We start from the raw sequence: 20,130 nt of genomic DNA on the forward strand, positions 1-20,130 counted from the left end.
TTCACACGCCTTCTCCCAACAGCTTCTAGTACATCACTTTTGATGCATTGTAACCAAGAAGTTCAGCACAAAGCTTAAAGTTTGCAAAACAGGTGCATTACTTGTCTACTTTTTTAAGTAAACCTAATAAAGAGGAGAGAAACACTATGCTTAATTTTAAGTTAGTACTATCCTTCCCCCGATACACTAACCAATACAGGAAAGAACCCAGCAGTGTCCACTTACAGAAGATAATATCTGCTTACAGCACAACACCCATCAGAAATACTCCTCCACTGCTAGATTGCTGAGTCCGTCAAGTTCACCAAAAAACAACTTCTAATTTCCTTACCATTAGGCGGTGTGATCTTGGAATTCAGAAGCCAGGTTTAGCTTTTTTCTTTCACCAGATAACTCTCTAAAGGGGGCAGGGTGGAGGGGGGAGAGAAATGTGTAACAAATCAAATAATGTTGCTCAAAAGCTATCCTGACCTGTTGACTTGGGAATAAAATAGTATATTAAAATGTCCAACGTATGAAGCAGAGAACTACTTTTATCAATCATTTAATTACTCAGACAATGCTGACTCGATTAATGAGGTTAGTTGCAGAGTTTCAGGAAACCATTAACGCTAAAGAAACTCACAAGGTATATTTTATTATTATATTACCTAATTCAACTTTAGTCGCCTTATTGCATTTTCATGGATGGACTTGAAATACTTACCATGGGTTATACTGATTATGGAAAAAGTAGCGCTCTGGGGATACAAGTTCTCTTTCACGTTTTGTTCATTGTAATTGATGTCTTCACTCAAAACTTTGACAAACAAGACGTTTGAAAGACCCGATAACTGGTAATCTGAACTTCTTCCTGAACAAAGAGTTGTAATTCTTAGAGCTATAAAAAGGAAATTTTACAATTTACCCACATTTCTTTTCAGGCTAAAAATAATCATTGAAATAATCATTTCTATCTAGACTTGTCTATTAAAGTTTTAGAATAATATCAGTCTTATATAATCTATAGTTTTTGAAGTTTTCCCCAAATGCCATCATCAGGCATTCTGGCAATATCTATTACAATTAAAAATACATGTGCCACAATTCCATTTCTGGGAATCTGTAAAAGCACATATATCAGTGTTCATTGAAGCACTGCTTTTAGGAGGCCAAGACCTGAAAACCATGTTAATAATCATTGATAAAAGAATGGTGGAGTAGGCCTATGGGACAATGTTATATGCATCCACAGAATATTAAGCAATCATTAGACATAATTAAATAAGAGAAATTTTGGAAAGGCTATTATTGGTTTAAAGCAAATCAACTATGTTTGAACAACAAACAAAAAGAAAAAGAAATAATTAAATAGCATTATAACAGTTGACTTGTGAGAAATTTGTCAATGACTTTTGATTGGGAAAAGCAAGATGCAAAAAAGTGTGCAAAATGATTCCTTTTATGAAAAAATAAGTTGTTTAAATAGCCTTCATATCAATGGTTTCCAGCCAAGAGTAATTTTGCTCCCTGTGGGACATTTGGCAACGCCTGGGGATATTTTTTGACCATCAAATCTAGGGGGAGAATGCTACTGGAGTTTAGTGGGTAGATGTGAGAGTTGCTACTCAACATCCTGCAATGGACCAGAGAGCCCCATGGCAAAGAGTTACCCGGCCCCAAATGTTGATACTGCCACAATTGACATGCCTTCCTGTATATGGAGATTATATAATTTTAAATTTGAATTATATAAGTATGGAAAACACATGGAAACTCACACAGTAGGTTGTCAGCGTAGCTCATTCAGGAGAATGGGAGGAGGGTGAGATGCTGATGGAGGGGAAAAGGCAGTGTATGAAGGCGCTCTTGATAAGACCAGCATCATGATACGATCATATTTCTCATGCCTGTATCAAATAAAGAAAAAGTGCCACCTTCAAATCATCTTTGCCATGTTTATTCTTGCTCCTTAGACACAGCTAAGTAAAGGCATCACGTTCAAAAGTCACTGAAACTACACTCTTCAGATGAAAAAGTAAAATAATAAATTCAATTTAGAAGAGAAACCCAACTTAAGATCATCAAGGCTAGATAAATGGTGACTTCGCCAGTCTGGTCTTGACAAATCACGGTGCAACATTGCTTGGATTCCCATGAATAATCTTGTTGGTCTCAACTGATTTGAATTAACCTCACCCTCTCCCACCCTTCGTATCAGTAGTTTGGTATTTTTATTACAATCTACACTCTAGGGAATTCAATATAAAATAGAGCAAGAACATCAAAAATAGGATGAGTGACAGTCACTTTGTCTAGATGAGTTCGGCTGTTTTGCTGTCCTTTTCCTGTGGTTAGCACTTGAACTTATATCCTGCTCACAAACACACATCAAAATAGGTATTCTGTATGATGCCAAGTGTGACTCACACTGAGTAGATGCCTTTGTGAATTAAGAAACAGTATATTTTGTCATCTGTCCTAAACTCTTAATCTTCAGGTATTCTGTGTAGATTTTTGCAAACACATAAAGCAGTGATGTACTCTGGGTAACCCCTCTCTGATGGAAGCCCTTCTGCAGTCTGTATATGCCCCCAGCATTACTGCCCAGGCAGGGGAGGGCACAGAACACACCTTGAAGTTAACGCTGCTGCAGCAGGTATGGCAAATACTAGGGAAAGTACCTCTTCCTGCCGCATGTCACGTGCTAGGTCACTGCACACCAGCAAGGTAAGTGGGCCAAGTGGAATGGCAAACTGATGCTCAGTATTCATCTGAAAATACACTTTTTGTAATCCTACATCTACCTCTTCCCAGACTCTAACCCTCACCCTTGATTCCATTTCACACTGCTCCTCCTCTGACGTCTTTGAGTAGCCACTCCACTGGGGGGGCTAAGGACTCTTTCTGTTCCAGTCCCCCTTTCTCACCCCACACATTCGTACCCAAGTACATGCCCTGTTTGTTTCCTAATGTCCAGTGAAAATTACCAGTCCTCTGACTAGGCTACACTCAAATCCTTTGACACCCACTCTGTTCTGATTTGCAAGGTCCATTTCAATTTTTTGTCAATGTCACAAAATATGATTACAAGAGCATCCAAGTGAGTCCAGAGCACTGGACCATGGGGGCCAGAAGGGTCCACCTCCCCTCTGATGCCATCTGTGGGGCGATCTGATGGGGTTGGCGTCAGTGCAAGAATGGTAGGGGTAGCAGACGTGGTTGGCATCTTTTTATCTCCCCAACACTAGTCATAAGGGACTTACAATGGGGAAACCCTAGGGCACTTGTGTCTGTTCCATGTGCCTGCTGTGTAGTTAAGTAAAGGATATGGATATATACTGAATTGTAGATTTTTTTTAAATTTTCTGTATATAATGATGTTTTGGCATTCTAAAACAAACCTTTCTGGCTCTGGTCCTTAGGGATCACCAAGGGCCTAGCCAGGAGCATGTCTTGGACACGCAAACTAACAAATCCAGAGCCACATCTCCTCTCCCTGGCCCTTACACCCCAGGGGAAAGTATTCCTCTGCCTTAAGCACTAGGGACCAACCCAATAGCCTAAAGCCAATGGAAATTATTCCAACTAGTCTATCCTAAGCTGTGCATCCACCCTGCCTTGCCTCTCCCGAGGAAACCCCAATAAAGGCCGTGGCCTGAGCGCTGCCGCCCCCTTCCTGCCTTCTCCAGCTTGACCTCACCGGGGTCTTTCCCACATGGCCCTGCTCCTGTCCCAGGACCTGTAAATATAATAAACTTTGCTTTGTTTTGATTTTTCCTGAGAATCTCCTTCATCTCTTCTTGTGGCCACACCTGAATGATCATCTCATAAAAGAATACAGTACACACACACACACACACACACACACGACATACAATGTGGAGGATACAGAAGGTGTTTGTAAGCTGAAGACGAAGACCCCAGTAAAGGCATCTTCTTGTAGCTTTCACATTTTCCAACAAAGTCCAAATTCCTCCCTGCCTTGACTTCCTTCCCTAGCATTCTGTTAAGGAGACTCTCTCTAAAGAGCCACCCTGTAACATGCTTCTTGCCAGGTTCCTTTACCATATGCAAATATGGGCCCAAATGTCACCTCCTCCGAGAAGCCTTCCATGATATGTCTGGTCCTCCTTCCTGGCTGTCCCCATCACGCTCTCCTCTGCTGCCTGGCATTGTTTTCTTCACAGCACATGCACCATCTGGTGCAGCACTACTCATGTGTACTGGGTTATGTGATTCCTATCACCACACTCACCCCCCTCCACCCACTGTGATGGGGAGGCCTTGGCTGTCCCATGGATAGGTGTCCAGCACAGGGAAAGGCATGAAACAGATGCTCCACGTAAGTTCATGGAATTCCTTAGTTAATCCGTTTCCTGTACAGATGGGATAGAAAGGCCCAGAGAAGTGGCACAGCCCAGCCAAGGTTGCTCAGAGAATTGTAATAACTGAACATTTTATTCAAGCCCAGAAATCTTTGCCTTTAAGTATTGGCTCAGATTGTTTTGTTTTGTTTGGTTTGGTTTGGTTTTTCAGGAAAAAAAAAAATTAAAAGTAGTCGACGGGGTCTGTTTTCCCCCAAGAGAAGCTCAGAAAAGCAACTGTATATTCTATGAAGAACATAAATATTTCTTAGTCATGAGCCAGAGATTTTTAAGTAATTCTCAGGAATTCTGAGCCTTGACCTTCCTCTTCCCATGGTGAATTTAAAAGCCGCAGAGGCTGTTGCACACACAGATTCCATATATGAATCCGAGGGCCAGGCATGTCCCTCTCAAAGCTATCATCGCTCCCGTGCAAAGCTTCCAAAAGCCTCACACTGAAAAATCAGGCTTGGTGTAACACAGCCCCATCCCAGGTCCCCGGCAAAATTAACCTCTTTCCCCAACCCCACGTTGTTCTGGTTTTTTTTTTTCTTCTCTTCTCTCTTTTGTTTCTTTCTTCATTTCATCATCCCGATAAACTTACACAGGCACTATTTGTATCCCAATTATAAAGATTAGGAAAACTGAGTCTCAGAGAGATTCAATAACCTGCCCTTGAATAGGACAGCTCACGGAGACAGCCTGACCCCAAAACTCAGGGAATCGCTTCATTTCATAGTAAGTCCTTATGATCCCTTTTTGATTTACAGGAGATACAGAATGGGGTGGGGGGGTGGGGCATGAAGGGAGAATGGAAGAGAGAGACCCTATAAAAAAGGTAAGAGCTTGGCCTGTAGAGTAGGTGTTCCATTTGAATTTTTATGAACTATGGGCAAGTTACCTAACCCTTCTAAGTCTTAACTATCTGATTCAAAATATATAGAGAAAATACTATTGTCCTCATAAGGCTAATGCAGGATTAAATGAGACAATATACAAAAAGTATATGAAGCCCACTGTTCCTAGCAGCACTCTTCACAATAGCCAAGACATGGAAGCAACCTAAGTATCCATTGACAGAGGAATGGATGAAGAAGATGTGGTACATACATACAATGGAATATTACTCAGCCATAAAAAAAGAATGAAATAATGCCATTTGCAGCAACATGGATGGACCTAGAGATCACCATACTAAATGAAGTAATTGAGACAAAGAAAGACAAATATTATATGATATCACTTATATGTGGAATCTTAAAAATAGTACAGATGAACTTATTTACACAATAGAAACAGACACACAGACATAGAAAGCAAACTTATGGTTATCAAAGGGGAAGGGGGGGATAAATTTGGAGTAGGAGATTAACAGATATACACTACTATATATAAAATAAACAACAAGGATCTATTATTTAGTATAGTAAGTATATAGGGAACTATATTCAATATCTTGTAATAAACTATAATGGAATAGAACCAAAAAAAAAAAAAAAAATATATATATATATATATATGTATGACGAAATCACTTTGCTGTACACCTGAAACTAACACAATATTGTGATCAACTATACTTCAATTTTTAAAAAAGTGTATTGGCCCCGTGTTGAATCAATAAGTCATAAGTAAATACATTATCTATGAAATGAGACAGAGGGGAGTGTGTGTACGTCTGCAGGTGTGTGTAAGTATACATAGGCCTGGGGTCAGCCCGTGAGCATCTGTGTGAAGAAGCTCTTAAAGTATAAAGAGGGGGGAACCCTGAGCTGACTTGACTCTGGAGATATAGGCTCACATGCAAGTGCTGTAACCCTGGATCTTTTCACAAAGGCCAATTCCCAGCCACTGATAAGCTGGAACGCCTAAGAAAGCCATACTACCAGAACAGTTGGGAAGGCAGCAGCCTCTGATGGCCAAGGATGGCAACCCAGGGCACTTCCATAAACAGTGAAGGTGCTTGTAGTAACTCCAGTAGTAATAATGAGAAACAAATGTTCTCAGTATCCTGGTTTTCTTAAAATGCTTCTATTACTTTTTTCCAGTGAGTGGGGTTAACAGATTTAGCAAATAAACAAATAAAACTAAAAAGTATGGCCACTTCAACTTGAATTTGGGATAAACAAGGAATGTATTTTTCCTGTAAGTATGTTTCATGCAGTATTTGGTAATCCTCACTGTGAGCAATACTGATTTCTCTCTACCCCTTCTCCAGTTTAACCATCAGACAAGTGACTGTGTTTGAAACCACTGGTCCCCAGATGTTGTAGGAACAATTACCAAATCAAAGAAAGATTCACGAACCCTGTCGGGAAACCAAAACAGCATTGCTATTAGTATTCTTAATTTACCCTGTAGTGGCAGTGAAAATCTCTTGTTCTGCCCATGTAAAATAGCTCAAACATAAATTTTTAGATTTTTTTAAAAAATTCTCAAAATACCTATTCTTCCTATTAAAATACCAGACATTTAGGGAGATTTTATTTCTTTCTTCTAAATGAATAAAATAAACAACACTTCAATTTATGCTTTTAATCACTCCAACTCCATAGGAGATAACTATTAATCTTGGTGGAAATTTCCTGCAAGGTAAGTGCTGTTTCAGAAGCGTGTGCTACCAAAAGTTACCCATATGGTCTGCAAGGATTTACAAATATTTATGGTTTTGTAAGCATTGCGATTTCTTTAAAAGTTTGGAAACCCCAGATTTGTATTAGAGACTATTTCGAAAGATTTTAAGTAAGTGTCTATGAGTCAAATTCTGTGAAAGGGGAAAAGGATGATTTATCTGATAAGGGAAACACTAGTTCAAAAATCCTATCTCCCACACTTGGGGGATACATTTGGAAAAGGCCAGTGAGAGAATCTGTCTTGTTTGAGTTTAGTTCACCTCTTTATTTCAGGCATATGTGAATTTCTTTTGATGAACTTGGACCCCACTCATGGCGGGAGCAGTTGGTCATCAATGCACATGGCCCCGGTATTGACCTCTCACAGCAGTACTGGAGCAGAAACTCATTTAATAATTGTTAGCTGAGAAGGTTATCTCCATGAACTAGCAAACCCATCAAGGGATGATCTGCAAGCGACCTTGTTCAAAGAATCCTCTGAGGTGCTCCATTTAGAGCAGGCACACTCCCAACCTCTTCCGCTGCTTGCTGATTCAGCGGATGGGGGAAGGGCCTGGGGTCCTGCATTTTAACCACTACCCCATCTGTCCGGACGGCTGCTGTTTGCTCTGGACACATTTCACACACTCTGAAGAATGGTGTTCTACACTCTATAAGCCACTCATTGATCTATAAAGATTTCAGCAAAACTACGGGGACAACTTCAGGAATGACTACAGATCTCAGATCTCGGTAGAACATCAGTTCAGGGTTAGAGAGAAAAGTAAAACTAAGTCAGACATCAGAAGGATGCCACAGGTACAACAAGCTTCCAAGGGTTCCTTCTGATTTCTCCCCAGTTCCTGGGCTGGGTATTAAATGGGGAAATGTCAAGCTAGAGAATTAAATGCAGAACCTTTCAGAAAGGCTGCCTGGAGGAAGGTGCGGGGGCAGAACCAGGGGGCCTCATGGGCCACCACACTTGGCCCTGCAGCCCCAAGTTGCCTGATCTAGACTCTGTTGCAGCATTTAATGCCACACAGTCCTCCTTTGCATTCAAACAGTCTTTCCATCTCAGACACCTCCCACGGTAACAGTTTTTTTTCTACCCCTCCTCTCTTCTGACTTAGAGAAGTGACCTAAAATAGCAAACACAATTTTCCATTTGTTACTCACTAAAGACAGGGGCTGTTTCTATCTTTAAACACCCACAGTGTCTTAATGCGGTTACCCCGAGTCCTCCCAGTATGACTTCTTCTATGACATGGGTCATTGTTATGATGCAAATAAAAAACCGTTGCCAAGGACAATAAAAGTCTCAGCTTCCTGCAAACAGCAAAATTGAAATAAGAAATTAGAGCTCAAGGCAAGCACAGCTTGGTGACAGGAGCTCAGCATGGGAGCCTAACTGCATGGGTTTGAATCCTAGTTCAACCTCGCTAGCTGACTATTGTTGGGTTTCTGTTTCCTCATCTTTAGATCAAAAATTCCAGTACAGGAATTGGGGAAGAATGAGAAGAAAGCTTCTAGGGATGCAATGAGGTCTAAATGAGTCAATTGATATCAAGTGGTTAGTATCAAGTATGTATGAAGTGCTCAATAAATTTTCATCAGAAGAAGAAGAAGAAGAAGAAGAAGAAGAAGAAGAAGAAGAAGAAGAAGAAGAAGAAGAAGAAGAAGAAGAAGAAGAAGAAGAAGAAGAAGAGGAAGAGGAAGAGGAAGAAGAAGAAGGAGAAGAAGAAGAAGGAGAAGAAGAAGAAGAAGAAGAAGAAGAGAAAGCTCACAGAGTATCAATGCTCCCCATCAATTCCATGGACAATCATAACAGTCTTCTTGCATCCCGCTGAATAAGAAACAGCTATTGCTAATTGCTAGTTGCATCTGTCCACTGGCCATGCTAAGTGACCTCAGCTCCCTTCTCCCTCGAACGTGAGCATATATGCAGTGTCTAAACTGACACCCTGTTAACCTTACACTTTTTAGATATGTCAGTTTATTAACCATATTTTTTGCTACAACTTTGAAATCAATTTCTTTCCCTGAAATGAAACAAGGATTCTTTCTTCTCTCTCTTTATCTGTCTGTCTTCCTCTCTGAGTCTCCCACCTTCTGTCTACATTCCCAGTCTCTCTCCCATTCTTTAACTCTCTCAGTCTGTCTGTCTGTCTGTCTGTCTGTCTCTATCTCACACACACACACATACACACACACACACATATCATCATCATCACCATCATCATCATCATAACCATCACCCATCACCATCATCATCCTAAAACAGAAGTATAGTATCAAGGAGAAAATACTCACCTGCCTAATTTCCTAACATAAATATTTTCATTTTATTTCCTATGGTTTCTCCATGCACCCATGTGAAAAGAATTGAGAAATTATACAACCTTGGTAAATTAAATGATTAGAAATGTGCTTACAATAGCCAGTCTTTGAAATTCTCTTATTCCTTCCTTCCCCTTTCTCTCCCCTAGCTGTGTTACAGACACACGGAAGGCTGAAGGTCTTGGAAAATAAATGAACAAATAGATTTGCCCACATAGAAGCCATGTATTCTCTGCATTTCAATTGTTATTAAATACTTTGGGTCAAGGTTCAGTAAGAGGAGCTAAAAATCACCCTGTATCATAGCTCCTTCAGTTTGGTACCCTTGAGCACACAGAAGGAAAGCATAAAGTCCCAAATACTTTCACTGGGGCTGCATTTGTAGGTGTCACACATCTAAGGAACCTCAAAGGACCATATGATGGAATAAAAGGAAATGATGCAGAAGAAGTCAGTCATTTTTTTCCAGCTTTATTGAGATATTATTGACATATGTGTATATTGCAAAGTGTTTACCACAATAAGCTTAGTTAACACCTCCATAATTTCACATAATTACCATTTTTCTGTGTGTGGTGATAACATTTAACATCCACTCAACAACTCACAAGTCATTTAAAGACCTCATGAGCAGAGCTGTACAGCTTTAGGACCTTGTGGAGATTTTTAGGGGAACAAGGCAGTTGGGAAAGAGAAAGTAGAAAAGAGATGGGCTGAGATCACAAAGTCTTATTCTGATGAAACAAAAACACTTCCTAGAAATCAGGATGGGAAGTCAGTTTTTACAGGTTCTAGCATTTCACAGCTTCTGAGGATGTGCAGGTGGTTAAAACGGACCTTTTATTTCTTCAATCTCTCTGGCCTCTGCTTTTCTGGGTCAGAATAGTTATCGCCCCAAAAGTTCACAGCACTGTTTTCCCATAAGAATGCACAATGGCCAGGCACTCTGGAAATTTAAAAGATCTCAGAATGCACGATAATCTTTGTTTAATCAAAATCTCCTTAAAAGGTGTTGTTGTTTTACAATGTTAATTCCTAGAATGGCAGAAAAAAGCAACCCTGAAACTTTAAGTTCATGCAGAAGAAATTAACCACAGTAGTTTGTACTTTCCAATATTGTATTGCATGACTCAGATGCAAGAATATCAGCAGATATAAAATACTTTTCTTACTTTTCTACAACTAGGGCTTCAAAAAGGAACCACCCAAATATAATGGTTTGCCTAGGAAAGCACAACCATATTCATATCTACAAATTCAAGCTGGTTATCCAATACAAATTAGGATTTTTTTCCCTAAAGTGTTGATAACACCCGTAAAGAATGATGCACAATGAAAACTTGACACAATACATCTCTTTTAGTAAAAATCTGAGTTAAAAATGAAGCACGTAACTGAAAGAAATAAAATGCAACATAAGGAGAGATTTATTTTTATATTGTTTTCCTAAAACAATTTCCTATTAGAAACTTCTAAAAATGTAATAGCTTTATTAATGTATTTATTAATTTAATGGTTTATTAACTTCTATTGCCAGAATGCACTGTACTGAAAATGCTAAAGTCAAATGAGATCTCTGCTTCACTTAGTTACTCTCAAATTGCATGGCTGGTTATCAAAAGCCTTCTCAAAATCTTCCTCTACATATTGCAAAGCCCTAAGACAATTTAGAGACACTAGGGGGTCAATGAGAATGCAATGAGTTGGACTTCAAATCCGGCAGGGCTGATTTTCAGCTGTTTTTATTTCTGAAATGAAAAGCATTTCCCAAGCTCGCTGAGGAAGTTGGGCTGCTGAATGATTTAAGTGACATGTGGTGACTTCCCCATCTTAGTCATCACACTAGCATCAGGGATGTGACAATAGCCGTAGTGTCCTAAATGCATACTTTCCAAAGCACTGATCTTGTTTGTTGCTTTCCAAAAAGGAAGTGCCTGGTGCACGTCTTTCTTCTTTAGGTGGGGACAGGGGTGCCTCTGTTATATGATCATCCATAGCTTCAGTAAACATCTTCCTTTGGTTTGATTTCCCACTCTTCAGATAATTTGTTATAATTTTCAGGCTTTTAAAAATAAAATCTAAATATATTACTCTTTTGTGTTCTTTTATTTTCTACATTATACAGGAAATCAATGTCACCAGAATCAGCAGAATTATAGAATAAAGAAAACCAGCAACTGTACTCCACCCCGAAAATTAACAATTAAAGAATACCAAACTAATTAGCTAGATATTAAAGCCAGAAATGCCAAGTGATATGTGAATGGTTTATCACCCATAAAGACCAAGAGGAATTGGTGCAAAGCAAAGAAGACTTTAGATAAATACATTCATTTTAAGAGTAAATGGATTACATTTTCCCCTACAAAATTAGAAAGTGACAATGGAGAAAGTGAGAAAATGTTGCAGAGATCACAGACGGGTTCAGGTTCTTCTGTTCCAGACTTTACCCAAGAGAAAGAGACTGGAGGGTTGCCCAATCCTGGTATCATGTTTCCGGCTATGACAGGAAGATATAGATCATCATAGATAAAAATGGAAAATGTTGTGAAAAAAATCAAATACTTCTAAGAAAGACAAAACGCAAGATGCAGCTGTGGTGAATGTTAAAGGAAATGAGTGTCGCAACTAGCTGAAGCTCAAGACACATATTTCAACATGGTCTAATGGTGGAACAGTGGAAAACACGAAGAGTGGCCTAAGAAAGTCAAAGAACCCCAGGGCTTGGGACCCCTCTCCTTACCCTTGGCAACACCCTCGCCCTCAAATCCCATGACTCATCTCTGCAGCATTGTGCCTACACCTCCTTGGATGAGGTCCAAAACTTCTCACCATTTCTAGATATTCTTTCCCCAGGTCTAAGCTCAATCCTCTCTGATATTTAAACTCAATTCTTTCTTACCTGGCTCTCAACAGAAAAATACAGATACTTGCCACTTTCAATTCTCTTCCCCAAACCCAAACACAATTTAGCTTACTTACTCTTCTCCCCATGAAATAGCTACAACTCTTTCAGCCTTGAGCAATAGAATAACTCTCCAAATAGTAAAAGATCCTTTGTCTTGCACACTAACTCCCATAATAAGGCCTCCAGCAAATACTCAATTACGCCCTCTATTTCTTCCCAAGCAGTTGCAAGTACCTGATACTGCAATTGGCTTAAGAAAGTTCCCTAATGAAAGAATTAAACGATGCAAGTGATTGTCTGTTTCACTCTTCCTTTCCACTGGAATATAAGGTCCATAAAAGCAGACCTATAATTAAGTACTGAATATGTATTTGTTGAATGGCTGGATTGCTGACATGAACGAATGAATAGATGAATACTATTCAGGGCAGAATTTGTCTTTTCTCAGAATCCCAGATTTTCCCATCTATTTTGTTAACATGGGAAATAATACTTCCCAGCAAAGTGGATGAGTTAATACTGGGGTCTGAGAGACCTTCGGAGAGGTTCTTGGAAAAACATGATAGTGGTAAGAGGAAAAGGAAATGCATTGGTTCCAAGGGAACTAAGCCTAAATCAGACATGTCTGACCACTCAGATGGACTCCAAAAACAAATACAGAAATATTTATTACCCGAGTTGTTGGGCAGATTTAGGACAAGCAGACTTGTTTGGGTCCGCTTTTATAAATAAACTTAAGTACAATATGCTTCTTTAAAATTCTGTTTTTATTTGTAAAGAATCTTGAGATTGCCTGATGGGGAGAAAAACAATAAAAATACATAACATTCCTTGAAAATTAACCTTCCCATTGACAAAAGACTCACACATTCTCATCAAAACATTTTGGAGTAAATGATAATAGTATTTACTTTAAAAGTATGACAAGCAAATCCAGGCTAGAGCTGGATTTAGGCTGAAGAAAGCTCCCAGTTCTGGTTCTCAAACCGAAACAGGGATGGAAAGTTCTGTCACCATCGCTGACACCCTGGAGCATCTGAAAGTCAGTAGCCAGCCCACACCTTTAACCCAGGCACACTAGGCTACCCTGTCCTCTGCTAGGATCATGGTCTTCACTTGGATTCACATCAGAAGTAAAAAAGGAAGCAAAGCTATGTTCCATTAACAGTGATAGTGACTTACATGTTGCACAGGACTTTACAAAGAACTTCCAAATGTATTACACTTAATCACCCTGACAACCCTAGGAGGTAGATGTGCCAAATATTATAAATACTTTTTAACAGAGGAAAATGGATCTAAGAAGGTGAAGTTTTGCACAGCCTCACGTGGTCGCCAAAAGTCTAGACCTAAGACATCTAAACCTCAGAAGAGTGGATATCTTACTAACTAACTGTGGTTAGATGACAGCTTCCATCTTGCTCTGTACTCAAGACAGATACCAAAAATGCCTTAGATTCAGAGCCTCAAAGTCAGCATTTATCTTTAAAACCTTGGTTTCCATAATGAAAAGCCAGTTGAAATAAAACAGTAGAGAGGGAGGTGGCATGTGGTGTCTCTGTGTCTCAGTTTTCTCATCTGTAAAATGGAGCCAACTATAGCATCAACTTCACAGACCTGTTTTGAGGTTTACACATCCTTTAGAGTGCTAGAACTACACTTGGAAAGCAGTCAGTATTCAATAGACATTAGCTACTGTTATAAAAGAGGTAGTCATGACAATCACAGTAGAAAACATTTATTTTTCATCTCTTCTCTCATAGGATACCTGACCTGAGATGAATTCAAAATTTAAAAGGTGTATTGATTGTCAATAAGTCACTATCATGCAGATCACAGGAGTGTTTTCCTTACATCATAACTAAGCTAAATAGAGTTCCTGCTAAATGGGCAGGCACATGCTTGAAACTGAACCAATGAGGCAGCCTTAAAAAATCAATCTTTGCTGCTTTCTGGAGCTGGATTCAGAGATACTCTGACTTTCTGATTCCTATCCCATGTCTCCATCCACTGCTCATTTAGACATGATCCTTTTCTACTTCCTTTTATATTCAGGAATGAGGCTAAAGGCAGCTGCTTCCCTCTTCTTTTCTGAGAAATGACACAATACAAAAACTTGGTTTAAATTGGTTTAACCCATCATTTCCCAAACCTATGTAAACATAAAATCTTTCTTTAAAAAGTATTAATATCCTGCAAGCACATTCCCAGAAACACTCTCTTAGAGAATATCAGTGAAAGTCAGGACCCTCAAGGATACCATCCAAAACTGACTCTATTAGAAGAGGTTTTGTCACTTATAAGTGATGCTGTGACTTGAATCCAGAGAAGAATCTTTTAGTTGGCTGGGTTAGCTCCCAAGAACATGGGAAAACTCTACTCCCAAGCTTCACCCAAGGTATACTCAATCCTTCCAGATACTTATAGTTTTGACAATAGAGTAGACCAAGGTATTATGGAAATTCTAATGCTATAAAGCAATAGAAACTCTAAGTTAATAATAATGGTGAATTAAATATATAACTGTATATGAAAGAAAGAAAGGAAGAACAAAAGAATGAAAAATCAGTTTCCAGAAATGAAGAGGGAACTGAAAACCATGTCTGTGAGTGCTAGAACTGAAACTGTATCTGGCCTGGCAACAGAATGAGAGGAAAGGAGGAGGGAGATACTAATGACTTGGGGATTGTGCCTCTCAGAGCTTAAGAACTAGGTTTTTGGCCCACCCAAGGTGGGATGTTGACACTCAGACATTTTGCATAAAGTCAGAATTCTCAAATGACTCCACCCCAATTCTCCCATAACTATCTAGTCAAGATTGTAAGGAAGATTATCTATACTCAGAGATCTTTGTGGGGAAAAAAAGATCCCCATGAAAAATTGAAACCCTACAGCATGATATATAGGTTGAGAGACTGCATTCCACCACCTCTGTGCTTTACAAATCTGCTGAATGAGAATTTAACATAAAGTTTTCCCCAGCCTGGTAAGATGCTGAGGTACCCAACATAAACAAATGGAAAATTAACCTTCCTTAACCTAGGCCAAAAAGGACATTATTCTCACTGAAAATGAGTGCACAGTAAGGAATTTTAAAACACACCAATGAATTTTCCATTCTAAACAACATAGAAGACTCAACAGAAATAATGGACACTTAAAGACATTCAGAAATAAAAATCTGAAAAGAAGTGTAAATTCAAGATTCTAAAATAAAAATATGAAAGAATAAAACTCAATAAGTAAAAGATTTCATAGGTCAAAAAAAAGTAAATTTTAATAATAATCAAATAGATCTTCTAAAAATGATAAAATAAGACATAAAAATTAAAGCTCAATGAATGGGTTAATCAACAAATTAGACAAAGCTGAAGAAAGAACTAATGAGCTGAAAGTCAATGTGGAGGAAATTATACAGAATGAATCACAGAAAGATAAAGACATGGAAAATTGGTAAGTTAAGAGATGTGATAGATAGAATGAGAACAGCTAGAATGAATCTAATAGGAATTCAAGAAGGAGGGAATGGAATGAGGAAGAAGTAATATTTGAAGAGAAATGGTGTATAACTTTTCAGAATTGATGACAGATGAGTTGTTAGATTAAATGACTCCAAGTCAAATGAAAAGGATATCTACATCTAGACTAAACAGAGTGAAACTGGAGAACATCAAGTACAAAGAGAATATGTTTAAACAAAAAACAAACAAGTAAAATTCCTACAGACTAACAGCAGTTAGATTATGAAGAACCCTGATCAGCAACAATATAGGCAAGAAGAGAATGGAACATTGTACACTGTAAACTAACAGAAAATTGTACATCAACTATGCTTCAATTTAAAAAAAGAGAATGGAATGATGTCTTCAAATGACAGAGCTATTTTCAGACAAGAATATTGAGAGAGTTTATACACCTAGAGCATCACTGAAAGAACTATTAAAACATGCTCTTCATGAAGAAGGAAATTGAATCCAGAAGGATGTGGTGAGATTAAAAAAAAAAAGTGAACAAAGACACGTGCAAGCATACAGATATCTCTAATAAACATGGGCTATAGATACAACAACAACAGTGACTAGTTCTTATTAATATAAAAGCAAGAAAAAAAAATTATACCACAGCAGCATAGACCATTGGGGGTTATTGCAGTTAAAACCTTCTAAAGAAGTCCTTATATTTGGGGAGATAAGGGTAGAGATGCAGATAAAACTTAGACTTTGTTAAGTTTACTTGTTAAAATTATAAATGTGACCACTAAAAATAAAAATAAAACACATACTTTCCAAATCAGGAAATGGAGCAAATGGCGGTGAGTGGGGGGGTGGGCGGTGGCGAGGGAGGTCAGGAAATTTTTTTAAAGTCAATCAAAAAGAAGTAAGGAAAATAAATGTTTTTTTAAAAGAAAGAAAAAGTACAGTAAATACCACAAGTTTCAAAAACTGTCCATATAGAAAGAAAAAAAATTAGACCCTATCTTACACAATGTAGAGAAATATGTCTCCTATAAACTAAAGTCTTAAGTATAAGTCTTAATGGGGTAGAATAATGAAGTCCTAGAAAAGCAACAAAAAAGTACAAACCAAAAGGGAACAGAGTGATAAAACTGACTCTATTATAATTAAAACTGTATTAAAAGAAACTATGAAAAACTTGAAAACAACAAGCAAAGACTTGGTGGAATTATTATTACTCTCTGTGGATGAAGGAGTTTTCCAAGGACGGCTGCCGTGATATATCCCATCTCAAACATTCTGTTTACAGTGATGCTGACTCTTTTCCCATAGAGTGGCAGAGCTTGCGACCCCTCCCTTTGAAGCTGGGTGAAGCTTAGTGTCTGCCTTGACCAATAGAGTAGGCTGAAAGTGAAGCTATGTCAGTTCTGAGACAAGGTCATAAAAAACACCATGCCCTTCTGCTTTGACCTCTTATGAGGCTTGTTCTTGGAACCCTACCACTGTGCTTCAGGTAAGTCCAGGCCACATGGAAGCCTGTGGGTGGATGTCCCACTGACCTCCCCAGCTGAGATCCCAATCAACAACCAGCAGTAGACCCCCTATATGAGTGAATGAATGAGCATTCAGTTGATTCCACCCCAAGCACTGTCTAACAGCAACTGCATGAGAGGCCCCAGGTGAGCATTACCTGACTGAGCCCAGCCAACACTCAGAACCATGAGACATGATAATAAAGTTACTGGTGCTGTTTTAAGCTACCAAGTTTGGGGTGATCCATTATGTGGCAATACCTAACTGACACACTACCCAAAATCAAACAGAAAAAGACAACCCACTAGGAAAATTGGCAAAGATTATGAATAAGCAATGTGTGGACGAAGAAACCTCGGTAGACAATAAACATACAAAAAGATGCTCATCTTCATTTATATATACCAGAAGTCAGGCACATACAAATTAAAACAACAATGAAAGAACATTTTACACCCATCTTTTTGTCAAAAGTTTAAAGAGCTTTTAATACTAGATGTTGATAGAAATAACCCATAATAATGGTTAAGAGGGCAGGCTTAGGGGCCAGACTACTAGACATCTAATTCCAACTCGATTCATAAATTGTGTGGCCTTGGGCAAACAATCTAAACTTTGTGTGCCTCAATCTCCTCATCTGCAAAATGGGTTTTTGCCTAGGACTGTTGTGAGAATTGAGTGAGTTAACACATTTAACATGCTTAGAATAGTGCCTGTCAGAGGAAGCAGTGAAGAAGTATTCATGAGGACAGTAATGTTGACAACAATGGTGGAAAACCAGACATATTGGGCAGTTCTAGTTAAATTGCTATAACCAAGGTTTAGAGAACCATTTGTGAATTATCTTATTAACTTGCAGATGTCAATACTATTCAACTGATTTGCTCCACTTGTAGGCCCATAACATGGAAAAGTGCCAGTACATAAGCACTAGAAGACTAAGAAAAGTATCTTCATTGCAGTATCATTTTCTAATTGCAAAAACCAGGCTCCACCTGGGAGTACTAAAGAGTGATTCAGAAAAGTATAGCAAAACTACACACTAGTCCAGCATCTAAGCAAGAGAAACTCCCGCTTGAGGATACCATTCCATTCCTAGAGCAGAGGACTCCTCACCCATGGGAGAATATGTGGTGAGAACAGAATGAAACATGTATTATCCAGCCTTCTACTAGAAAAGTTGACTATAGTCAGGAGGAAGAGCATAGCTTACAATAGTAGCAGGGCCCCCAAGACCCAGTGCAGGAAGCAGAGCTGACAGGTGGAGCTAAGACAAGGTTGGTGGTGGCAGGACAGTTGTTCCTGTCCTCCAGTGCTTACACACCTGCCCTACCCTAGCCTTTCTGTATATGTATGTATTTTCCCATTTGCACAGAAGGACAGATAAACCGTCAAGGACTGGTTCTTAAAATGTCCAACTTTAAACCTGTTCTCTACTCCAAGGGACATGGGGGACGGCCCTGGCCAGGGTGATGGGTCCAGATTTAGTTCTGGTTTCACCAGTAACTGGCAGTACAGTCACTTAGCTTCTCTGAGTCTCAGTTTCCTTTCAGAAAGAAAGAAAAGAAAGAAGGAAGGAAGGAAGGAAGGAAGGAAGGAAGGAAGGAAGGAAGGGAGGGAGGGAGGAAGGAAAGAAGGGGAAAGAAAGAAAAAGAAAGAAAGAAAGAAAGAAAGAAAGAAAGAAAGAAAGAAAGAAAGAAAGAAGGAAGGAAGGAAGGAAGGAAAGAAAGAAAGAAAGGAAGGAAGAAAGAAAGGAGAAGAAGAAAGAAAGAAAGAAAAGAAAGAAAGAAAGAGAGAGAAAGAAAGGGAGAAAGAAAGAAAGAAAAAGAAAGAAAGAAGGAAAGAAAGAAAGAAGGAAGGAAAGAAAGAAAGAGAAAGGAAGGAAGGAAGGAAGAGAAAGAACAAGAGAGAAATAAAGAAAAGAAAATGGGAAAAAATCAAACAAGCTCTTAGTGAGTTTGGGACATAGCAGCAGAAGAATTGGACTTAAAATTTAAAGTGTTGACCTGAGTGTCCTTGGACAGGAAGCAGAATCCTAATGAACCAGCATCTGTAAATCGGGACGAGTCATATGTAGTTTCAGGGATGTTGTGAGACTCAAATGTCACAATTTTTGTTAAAACACATTACAAATTCTAAGCTCAGTGGCAAGATTTACTATTCTACTTGTGAAAGAATCCTTGGATCTCTATGATCCAATAATTCTATATAGTGTAGCTTGGATGCCAGAAATATTAACAAAACTGGAGATAATTGAATACAGCTCTAGAGCTCCCATTATAAAATTTACATAGCCAATGTTTTGTTGTTCGCATAATAAATCCTGGTATTAGTCGCTGGTCTTTGAAGACAAGCTATTAAAGCAATAGAATTCTTAATTAATTTAGTGTAGAGTTTATCAGTTCTGTGTACACAGCTTACTCAGAGCCCACTACATCACTCGAGTGTGGGGTTGGATAAAGTCAGCTCCCATGGACTAAACCTTATCTCATGCTCTGCAGTTTCCAGAAGCAATTCTTCCTAAGTTGGAGATTTGTTATCTGCTGGCTCCTTTATAATGCATTTCCTGGAATAGGTTGTGAGTAGCTGAGTCAAAAGCTTCTGCAGAATTAGCTCAGTTCATATAGAAAAGGGTCATTCTGGTACCATGAGATTCACAAGTGGGTCACTCTGGTACCATGAGATTCACAAGTATCTGCATGCATATGTCAAAATTAAAATTCAAATGTGCAGAGACAGTAAATGTTATAATTAAAAGAGCAATTTTTAAAGCATTCTCTATGTTTAAAAAACTATAGAGCCAGTAACATTACATATGCTTTGTAAATGCAGAAATTATTTACTAATTATTATTCCCATATAATTACTGTTAATTGTGTATGTTTTCTTCCAGTTTCGGTCCATATGCAAATCTACCCTACGTAATAGACTTGGAATAT

The 20,130-nt window shown here is 38.7% G+C and overlaps 1 long non-coding RNA gene across 1 annotated transcript in view; it reads right to left on the reverse strand.

The window, feature by feature from the left end:
• Positions 1-715: 715 nt before the first annotated feature.
• Positions 716-20,130, reverse strand: part of LOC130708131 (uncharacterized) — a 79,140-nt gene continuing 59,725 nt past the window's right edge. Inside the window, exons 2-3 of the long non-coding RNA XR_009008204.1 lie at positions 1,761-1,889; positions 716-853 (exon numbers count right to left, since the gene is read on the reverse strand). This is a non-coding gene — a long non-coding RNA (uncharacterized LOC130708131). The remainder of the gene's footprint in view (positions 854-1,760; positions 1,890-20,130) is intronic.

The sequence above is a fragment of the Balaenoptera acutorostrata genome, chromosome 4 (genome assembly GCF_949987535.1).
Source record: "Balaenoptera acutorostrata chromosome 4, mBalAcu1.1, whole genome shotgun sequence".
Classification (NCBI taxonomy): domain Eukaryota; kingdom Metazoa; phylum Chordata; class Mammalia; order Artiodactyla; family Balaenopteridae; genus Balaenoptera; species Balaenoptera acutorostrata.